Here is an 11567-nt window from a genome sequence, read left to right on the forward strand (position 1 = left end):
AGTAACTGTGCCTACTTATAATCTGCCTCATCTTCTTAGTAGTTTAATTTGCACGTACGGCATGGCCTTTTAATTAACGGTCAAGGTCTGTTGACTTATAGATTGCTCTAAAAGTGTTTGTAAGGTTTTATTTTCTTAGTAATTTAGCCTATTTCTAAACGACGTATTGGTTTTTCTGTTCGTTGACATGGTATGTTATCCTCTTGAGATTTCTAAGGTAAAAAAGAAAGATATAAAATAGCAAAACGGTTGGTGTGGTTATATTTTAGTCCCATTCTTCGTCAACGCACCAAATGATGTTATAACCAAAAGACAAGAAAAACTTATCAGTATGCAGTCAGTGTATAAATTTGTCAGTTTTTTATGCAGTCACTATGAGACTGCATCGCCGTCCCCTGCTCTTGTTCGTCGAAGACTAAAACGCGCTGGTGAAAATCGTAAATTGTTTCATTCCACTTTCAAGATGGAAGAGGCGTTAGGGCGAAGGAATCAAGACATGGATGAGCACTGTCAAGACGAATGTGGAGCTGCTCGGAGTATTCCGTCCGTCGTGGCCATTGTGGCAGCGCCAGGAAGGGCTGCCACCTAGCTCGTGTCCTAATTAAAGTAAGTAAGTACTCGTGTGCTTTATTTGTGTTGCCCGTGAATATTGGCAATAATAGTGCAATACTACGGTTACTACCCCAAATAGGGTGTCCGTCCATATCTCCAGAGGGAAACCCTGTTGGAGTGGCCTTAGGATGAATCTTTCACTTAGCCTCGTCAGAACCGTAACGACAGATAGCGCTGCAGGGTGAGCTTGAAGAGTGGCAACCCTCTAAGAAATTTTAGTATAGTAAATGACACTGCATTCCATTGAATTTTGATTAATAAATAATTCTGAGGGTTTTTGTTTGTTTTGGTCGGCTATTCCGGGCTGAATAGCCTCGTCAATGTATTAAAATCCAGATTTCCTTTTAAATATAAAGTAAAAGCCGGAAATTTAAATAATCATAAAAATACCAACAAATCCCTATCCACGAAAGGAAAATCCTACTTGTGTAGCATCATAGTGTGTTGGGGTGGAGCTTTGGTGGAATAAAACTCGAGTTTTTTCAACTAGAACCGAGGATGTAAACGGCGTTGTAGGGTGGTCTTGATTAGCGCCTCCTTAGGAGTGGCCCTGAGGAGCACCATAGTAGTATATTTTTGTATGCTTGAGATTGTTTGTGCGGGATTTTGACTTATTAATAGAAGAACCTCGCTAAATGTGGAAAACCGTGGTGTGACCAAAATAGACCCAGGATTGCGCAAAGCCTCCATCCACGCTGGAGGTCCAAGAAACTTCTTGCTCTCCAGTTCTAAGCCGGCTTAAGCGCTCTTTATTAACTTGACGAGATGTATTGGCCCCCTGTCTTGCACTCGTTTCGGAACCATTGTTTTTCCTGAGCCCTTAATATTGCCAATGATTTAAATAATGTGAAAATTGCAACTTGGAATGTTACAACGTTAAAAAAAACCTATCGTAATGTCATTTTGACTGACGAACTAGGATGTTTTGAACTAGACTTGTGTGGAGTTTCTGAAACTCATGTCCCAGTATCCCAGAGTAGGAAACATGAAATTAGATAATATAGAATTTGTCGGCTCAGGCAGGAAGGGCAAGCTGCGGAGGCAAGGAGCAGGGCTCATGATGAACGGGGAAGCTTCTAAGTCTTGGTTAGGTTGGGAAGGTACTATAGAAGTATAATAGAATGCTAAGGTATAATAGAATGCTAGTTAAATTTCTATTACTAAAAACTGCAAGTTATCAGTCATAATACCCCATGCACAACCGACTGATGGAGATAGTAGTGAATTAGGTGAATATTACTTACAGCTACAGGAACAAGTAGAGAGGATCCCAGGTAGAACTAAGGCATTTAATCAGTGGATTCTAATGCCAAGGTGGGTAGCTACAGGGGTATATGGTATTCTAGCCTTTGTAAGTTGTGTGTAGGAAAAGGAAATAGTAACGATTATAGACTGCTGCAATTTTGTAGGTATAACAATCTAGTTATAACCATTACAGTATTTGGTCATAAAATGAGCCAGAAGTAAACATGGTATTCGCATAATGGTAAGACGGCTAACTTGATTGCCTATGTTACTGTAAACAATTAATCTGAAGCTAAATTTAGGAAGGTAAGTACCTTTCAAGAATGTATGACGTTGGTTGACTCCAGGATGAGTATTTGGGAAAACATTAATGGAACATTTGAATATCTAACTAAAGTTTCTAAAATCGGACAATATAGATGGGCAGAAAAATTTCAAGAAAATATTTTGTCAACTAGCAGATGCTGTCTTAGGGAGGAAAATTATAAACATAGCTAGAAATATTTGTGAAAATGCTTCAAGTTTAATAAAGAAGGGGGGGGGGCTTGTACAAGAAGTATTTGAGCAATATATCATATGGAAATAAGAGGAATGTAAAGAAAATAGAAAATGTCTTAAAATATATATTAAGGATGTGTCACCTGGAGGCCATGGATAAAATTAACGAAGGTCCAGAAGATTCAGCCAAACGGTGTAATATTAAAGTATTTTATAGGCATGTTAACAAACTGAGAGGGAATAGCCAATTTGGACTTATCATAGACAGCTAAATAGTGCTGCCTAAGTAGAGAGCAATGTGTTATTACTTTTTTTTTTTTTTTGACCAGAAATTGATCCAAAATTTATAATTGTTTTTTTTTTCTTTTTTTTTGGGACCAAGGCACTTCGTATAGAATGAGTTGTCGTAGAAACTTCGAAGGTGGTTCATTCGATCGGAAATTGAAGGTTTTAGTCCCCTTTTTAAGAGTCAGAATCGATTGAAGGGCAACCATCCCCCACCACGCCCATTATTTCACCAAAAACATGTCATCAAAATTTTGAGATAGCTATTTTGTTCAACACAATTGAAAGGTTAAGTAATTATGCCTTTGTAAATGACCCCACCCCCACCTCACAGCCCTCAGGACAAGGGTTTTAAGTTATACTAGTAGCCCATTATTATTACTAGAAGGGATGATCGTATAAGTTTCGGAGGGGGCTTATTCGATTGAAAATTAAAAGTTCTAGTGCCACCTTTAAGAGTAAAAAATGATCGGAGGGCGACTAGCCCCACCCCTCCCCCCAGCGTCATCTTTTCCCCAAGTGCATCCAGTAGAAATCCAGTAGAATGCATCCAGTAGAAATTTTGAGATCTCCATTTTATTCAAAATAGTCCAAAAATCATATAACAAGGCCTTTGGGGTTGAAACAAACCGATTGAGCCTGGCGCAAGGGTTGTAATTTATGCCCCGGGAAGGGGTGGTCGTATAAAGTTTAGAGCAGGATCATTTGATCAGAAATTAGAAGTTCTAGTTTCTTTTTAGAGTCAAAAGCGATTGATGGCAACCATTCCCCCCTCCCGACGCTCATCATTTCCCAAAACACATCCAATCAAAATTTTGAGGCAACCATTTTGTTCAGCGTTGCTAAAAGGTCCAGGAATTATGCCTTTGGGGATGTCAAATCCCCAACTGCCATCATGGTAAGGGCTGTAAGATACGCAATTCGTTCAGTAATTGTAGGTTGTATATCTTATTGAAAAGGTGGACATGTTTGGCCTTTATTTTCCAAAAAGACGAAGGGCATTCAGGTAAGCCTTTCAGAGAATGTTGAGGGAAATATTGAACTAAATCAAAATCCTTTATGTGCATACAGGTTGTCAAAAGGGTGTAATTCTGGAATGACTGAGTATATTAATTTGGAGCTTTCTGGAAATGATAAGGGAGACGATCAACTGACCAAAATGCAATGTTTATGCGCTACTACTGCTACAACTACCAATGCTACTACTGCTGCCACTACTACTGCTGCTACCACTACTGCTACCACTTCCACTAAAACTACTGCTTCTATGGTGAACACTACAAAGGCTGAGGATTTTGAAATGGACATCTGAGGAAACGTTGAGGGGACAGTTGAACTAAATCTAAACATACTATATGCATACAGATTGCTGATATAGGCGTATCAGCAATATTTTTTGAACGGCTTATCGTATTAAGACGAAACTTCCTGGGCATCATGAGGGGGATGACCAACTGACCAAAAGGCAACATATATGCTACTGCTGCTATCAATGCTGCTGCTACTACTGTTACTACTACTACCAATGAAACATTATTACTGCTACTACTGCTCCTGCTACTACTATAATATTAGCACTATTAAGACTATGCTGATGAAGCTGAAAATTTGACGGACTATTGAAGGGGAATTGGAACTTAAATAAAAACACACTAAGTGCAAGCAGATAAAGGGCGTATCTTAAGAATGGATTTGGTTTTTAAGTTGGAACTTTCAGAGAATTCATAAAGGGGAATATAAATTGACCAAAAGGTAATATGTGTATGCTACTACTAACAATGCAACCACTGCTACTTCTAATGCTACTACAGCTACTGCTGCTTAAACTACTCCAACTACTACTTCAATCGCAACTACTTGTAAGGATAAGAGTATTATCATTTTAAGGCTTTTAATTTGATTGGAGATCGGAAGTTCTAGTTCCCTTTTTTAGAGTCAAAAGTGCAAAAGTGTTCGGAGATACTACAGCATCTACTGCTTTTGTAGCGAGTGCTTCCAAGGCTGAGGATATTGAAGCTAAAATTTGAGGAAATATTGAGGGGAAAGTTGAACTAAATCAGAACATACTATGTGCATGCAGATTTTCAAAAGTGCGTATCCGCAATATCTTTGGAGCTGCTTAGCGCATCAAGCTGAAACTTCCAGGGCATTATGAGTAGCAGTATAGGCTCCTGTAGAACTGACTGACGGAGATATTAATGACTCAGATGAATTTTACTTACAGTTACAGGAGCAAATAGACCGGGCCTCAGATAATCATGGGCACTGTTTCTGTTTTCTGTTCTGTTTTTAAAGTACCTGTTTCTGTTCTGTTCATGCAAAAAAACAGAAACAGATGACCTGTTTTTATTTACCTGTTCTGTTCTGTTTCTGTTTTTATAATAGCTATTTCGTCCTGTTTCTGTTTTTTCCTACCTGTTTTTCTTCTATTTCTGATTTTATTTAAGTGATACGAGAATGAGATATTTGAGAACTTTGAACTTACAAAATTATTTTTAAATCATAATTTGAAATTTTGTAGAAGCGTGGTTACGCCTCATGCGATTTCTAGAACTGGAACGTAGATCCGCCCCAGAATGTTAAGACGGTAAAAGTGCTGTTTAATTCCACTAAAATGACGTATTGCTTACAGTAGGCTATATTATTCCATTAATTGAGCAGGAAAGTTGCACAGTTACTGTCCAGGAGAAGCAGGATACCTTTGCACTTTTAGCCGCGAGAACTTTAATCTAACTGTTTTTATGGAATTTATACTGCTAAATAACATTGACTTGCTACGATTACCGTGCTGACCTATGTATGATAAATACTGATTATTAATTTGTAAAATTCTCTTAAATACTTAGTCAGAGATCAATATAAATGTATTGAAGTCTTGTCCAGTAGAAATATAAGTTTTTGCTAGCAAATCTTTATTGCATCAACATAAAAAGATAGCCAAATATACTTTTTCTCATGTTACTAAAATCATCTCTAAAATCAATAGAAATCCTTTCAAAGAAAAGTCTAGAGTTGAAACTAGCTGATTTTCTGGAAGGGATAAATTCTTATATAATGCTGATATATTTTTCTCATTCAGTAGGATACCAATCTTCCAGTGAACACAGTATTTTTTATCATACAGCAAAAGAAATTAAAAAAAATAACACTAAGCGGTGAATTATTTCATGTATCTGTCTCATAAATACCAATTATAGACAAGCTAATTCCCGTAAAAATTAATATTGTGCTTCAAATGGTCAAAGTTGTTATGAAACCGTAGTTGGGATATGTCATTTTGCTTTTATAAGCAGACAGATTCTTTGGCTTATTGTGCCAACAAAACTGCTCAGGAGGCAATTGGTCCCTTTCCCCCTAGTTATGCCAGTGAGGTGAAAGAGGTCAGATATTTGGGTTGAGGTGCAATTTTTAAAATAGTAGGCTACTGGAAGGTGCTTCTAATTTTGTAAAAAAAAAAATCCTAAAATCAACCTTTGTGCTAAGAAAATCATGATGTCACCTTCTGATGACGACTTGGAAGTTCCAACTAAAACTTCTAAGCTATCTCTCTGGGTATCCCATTTGAAAAAGGAATCACAGAAAGTAGCAGGTGCAATTTCTTCAAAGTGTCTCGAAAAGCTAAGGGAGTCTCTACCCCGACATATATATACCATCTTAAAAGGAAGGATATAATTGATGTGCACAAAAATAAAGTATATGCGCCTGGTGCAGTAAATAACAAATCCAAAGCAACTAAAAAAAATATGTATCAAGTCATGCTGCTGCCCTAAAGAAAGCTCCCAATAGCAAAGCAAGTGACACAGAGGATAATGAAATAGTGAAATATAGAATAAGAAGAGTAGACATACGACCATTCCTTATTTCTAATTAATCAATACAATCGTCTCTGTGGAAGCTCTGCTACAAATCCCTGTTTAAAGACAAATTGGCACTTTCTGTGTTTGTTAGGCCAGATATGAAACAGCTTATTTAAAATACAACAGGGGGCTTGAAAGCACCATCCTGGGAAACTATGCATCATCAAATAAATATTGCTGCCAGAAAAAAAGTTAAACAGAAGGCTGGTGAAAATGATTCAGACGGCCTTTCTGAAAACACTTTTTCTGAAAACTCCGAAAGTGAAGATACTTTTGCAGAAGAACCTGATTAGATTGATGCACTGTCGACGGAAGAGGGTGGCAAAAGTAATGGAGAAGAATAGTGGGGAGCTGGGAGTCTGTCAGAAAACAAGGTCGCAGAATAGGCTATCCGATGATACGTTACACAGCTTATCTGGATCCTTCAGCATTTGGAAGGTTTTCACTTGGGGGTCGTTCTCCGGTCTTTCAATCTTTGGCACCATTACTGCAGAATATATTAAGTAATGGTGCAGAGACTGCAAGAGAGCCCACTCCAACTCGCCTTTGTACTGCTGAAGTCCTTGAGGCTATGGTAGAGTCCGATGAGGAAAGCTGATTCCGGTCCTTTTTGGATACAACAGGTTTCAAAATCATAAGACGCTCATGCAGTGTAAGCAGCTCTGGCGTTAATGCCTTAAAATCTTTTGAGGAGAAACTGCTAGTCTATCTTTTAGAGTGTTATAGAGCTTTCCGGTAATGTGTTTCTCCTTCATTAATTTAGATAAATACAGTAGTGCAAATTTATATAAATCCTAGGGACGGGTGCAAAAGTACAATTTTCTTATATTACACCTTTGAAGTATTGGCAGATCCAGATTTTCGTAGGGAGGGAGGCTCGGCTAAGAAATAAAATTAGTATTCTTGGATTGTGTGATTATAGTTAGTTATAGTCGAAAATGTCACTAACCTTTCTCCTTTGGGAATGGACTATGAAAATGAACCTACATAATCAAAAGCATGGCTACTCTTCTTCTTAAAACAAAATTTAAAACAGTAACGATTTCTATGATAGAGTAAGTGCATTCGTTAGAGAAAGTACTTTCTGCCGCAAAGCAATGGGAAGTTTTAAAATAAATTGTGAAAAAGTACAATTGTCCTAATATTTGCATCCTTTTGAAAACCTATTCAAGAGAAGAGAATTATTAAAGAAAGTATTATGTAGTAAAGAGTCTAAGTTCCTTTGAAATTCAGAATTTGAGGAACTTCACATTACTTATTTACTTAAGAATGAATTTGCTGGAGGGCATAGAACAATAATTTCTAGCGCAAAGCACCGTAAAAATTTCCGAAGTATCCTTAAACTCTTAATTTATTATTTGAAAAATGTTTACACAAATTGGTTTGGAAATAATTAATCTTAAAAGGCTGCTTTAAGCTACAAGGTAACAAACAATTTTTTAATTGGCAGTAAAAAGTGTCATTTTCCCGTGCATTTTTCTTCTTTCTTAATTTTGTTTAAGATGACTTCCACACATCAGGTAGAGTGGGGGGGGGGGGGGAGGGGAAAGCATTGTCTGTCAGGAGGTGAAAATTTTCTCCTCCCAAATCAATTATATGCTCTGCTTAAATACTAATGACTTTGAGCTGACTGCGTAATTTCATGCTGAAAATTATTTTTTTTCAAATGTCTCGAATAACTAGTATATATTATTAACATAAAAGTGTATTTTCGGAATGGGAAAATGGAAGAAAAATAACCATAAAAAAAATGATAGCGATATTTATGTACGCAGACATTCTTTCGCCCCTCTATTAGAAAAACTGCTCTTTTTTGCGGAAAAAATGCTGCAATAGTACTACGTTTTCTCAAAAGTGTTACCGCCACAGAAAAGCACTACCCATGGCAAGTACAGTTTTGATCAAAAACAGCTGTTTAAACAGCTGATTTTTGATCAAAAACAGCTGTTTTCTGTTTTTATCACAAAACAGATCAGAAACAGAAACATGTCTTCTGTTTTTTGTTGACCTGTTCTGTTTCTGTTCTGTTTTATTCAAGCCCTGTTTATTTTTTTTCTGTTTCTTCAGAAAAACAGAACAGTGCCCATGCTTGGCCTCAGATAGAAATACGGTGTTTTTACTAGGATCTTTTAACGCCCAGGTCGGTAGAAATATGGATAGATGGTACCCTAGCCTAGGTAAATTTGGTGTAGGAAAAGAAAACAGTAATGACTACAGACTTTTGCAATTTTGTAGGTATAACAATCTAGTTATAACCAATACCTTCTTTGGTCATAAAATGGCCCGTAAGTTAACATGATAATCACGTGATGGTAAGACAGCAAACCTTATTGATTATGTTATAGTAAACCGAAGAATGGCAGGATCAATTCAAGATACTAGGGTATATAGGAGGGCTGTTATCTAGTAGTATCTAGAATTAATTTAAAGCTGAAGTTTCGGAAGGGTAACTACCTCCTGAGAGGCTATGACGTTAGCCCGCTCCAAGATAAATGTGACAGGACATTTCCAGGAATAGCGGAGCACTAAACAGAAGAATCTGAAGCTTGGCTATGTAATGTATAGACGGAATTATTCTCGACCAATAATATGTATAATCTATAATTATGTCCCTGAGACTAAATTTACGGATACATCTAGAAATGTTAGTGAATCAGCTTTATATTTTATAGAAAAGAGAAGGGGCTTGTATAAGAATTATTTGAATGATAAATCATATTAAAACAAAAGGAATGTAAAGAAAGTGGAGAAAGCATTTAGGCTACATATGAACTAAGGAGGTTTGAAGTGGAGGTCATGGATAAAATTGCCGAGGATCTGGAAGATGCAGCTAGACGGCATAATAGTAAAATACTGCACTGGCATGTAATAAATTGAGGGGGTGAGAAAGAGCCAAACTTTAGAGCGTAAAGAGCGAGGCATTGAGGAGGGGACATCCCCTATCATATACGGAATAATTTCTGTTCGTTTTAAGTTTTAATTTCACTCCGTACTTTTAGTTTAAAAAAATCGTTTTTTTATTTAATTTCTGAAAGTTTTTAAATTAATGCAGGTTTTGATATTGGCTCATCGTACATGAATAATTAAAACGAAATTTGTATATTTTTTTTTTTGCTTAAATGGCTTTCTCGAAAGTTGTTAAATTTTGTTTACGAACATTTCTATTAGTAATAAATATCCGTAAGTTATGAATTAACTTTTGTTACAAGGTTCTACAACTGTATATTTTAATTAGTTATATTAGGAACTTCTCCCCCTAGCCAGAACTTTACTCCTTACGCTGAAGTCTGGTTTGTTTTCCAGTTATGTAGTAATGGACCCTTAATAACAAAGCCGTTAGCTACAACAAGTAGTTCTGATGAAAGTACAAAAAAAATGATGTTGATGTTGTTCCTTACTTTTAGTTGAAAAAGTTTTTTTTATTCAATCTCTGAACAGTTTTTTTTAAATAATCTTGGGAAAGCCGGTTCCCCCTTCATAGCAATGTCCCTTCCCCCATGAAAACTTGCTCCATGGAAAGATCCTCCCTTTTAACCCCCGACCCATCCACCTCCCCCCCCCCTGAAAACGTCTGTATACTTGCCAATAACCAATACTATTTGTAAACATTGGGCAAAATTCATGACTTCCAGCCCTTTCCCCGGGGACTGTGGGGAAATAAGTCATCCTCATAGACATAGTTATTATATTTTTTGACCATTCTGAACAAAATGGCAATCTCAAAATTTTATCGGGTGATTTTGGGAAAAAATGAGAGTGGGAGGGGGCCCAGTTGCCCTCTATTTTTTGGTTATTTAAAAATGGCTCTAGAACTTTTAATTTTCGTTCGAATGAGCCCTCTTGCGATATTCTAAGACCACTGGGTCGATACCATTACCCCTGGGGAAAAAAGCAAAAAAAAAACAACAATAAATAAACACGCATCCGTGATCTTTCTTCTGGCAAAAATACAAAATTCCACATTTTTGCAGATAAGAGCTTGAAACCTCTACTGTAGGGTTCTCTGATACGCTGAATCTGATGGTGTGATTGTCATTAAGTTTGTATCTCTTTTAGGGGGTTTTCCCCTCTTTTTTCGAAAGTAAGGCAAATTTTCTCAGGTGCGTAACTTTTGATGGGTAAGACTAAACTTGATAAAGCTTACATATTTGAAATCAGCATAAAAATCTGATTCTTTTGATGTATCTATTGGTATCAAAATTCTGTTTTAGAGTTTCGGTTACTATTGAGCCGGGTCGCTCCTTACTTACAGTTCGTTACCACAAACTGTTTGATATAGATAAAACCCTGAAAATTCCAATTGACATGTCTCTGACTTTCGGAAAAAATTTAGTTCGCACCTTTCCAACTTTAGAAGAAAAAAAATATCATGTTCATCTATCTTAGACTCCTGGTGGAGGGGGGATTTACCTAGAGTAGAATTTTGCCTTTGAATTAGAACTATTTTAAAGAATAAAGACGGATTAAGCTTAAAGATATTTATAGTTTAAACATGTTCAAATTTTTTTTTTTAGAAAACATATTTACATAAAGATAATACATATAGTTCACTGTTAAACATCCACGAACGAGGATCCCATGATATAGAATAGTTTTTACCGTGTCTTGTGCACTTATCACTATCAGGTATATCCCTCGGTATCCACTGCGCGAGGAACCCAACCTTGTCTTCGGGACGGTGATAAGCCCCTTCAAATTTAGGATATTTAATTTTTTCTAAATTGAAAAGTGGAATTTTGGAGTCACAGTTTTGAATTAAAACTTTATCTGTAGGCAAATTACCCTTACATACAATGCTTCAACTCCGAAAAAATTGCATATTTCTCTGACTTCTTCATGAACAGTTCTCAGTTCTTTATCACTTTTATTATATGGTGTAATTAATCGGTTATAGAATCCCAGTCTGTCCATATGGCGGAATGTAGGACTTCACAAGCTTTTTATCATATTGTAGTTCACTTTCCAATGACAAGAGTCAATTTCTTCGTGTTCCATAGAAAATAACAAAGATGCACATTCAAATATAACACCACAAGATGATTTTTTAAACCAATAAATTTTGTGTCATAG

The sequence above is a fragment of the Artemia sp. Qi Xiang Cuo genome, chromosome 19 (genome assembly GCF_049724085.1).
Source record: "Artemia sp. Qi Xiang Cuo chromosome 19, ASM4972408v1, whole genome shotgun sequence".
In the NCBI taxonomy this organism is placed as follows: domain Eukaryota; kingdom Metazoa; phylum Arthropoda; class Branchiopoda; order Anostraca; family Artemiidae; genus Artemia; species Artemia sp. Qi Xiang Cuo.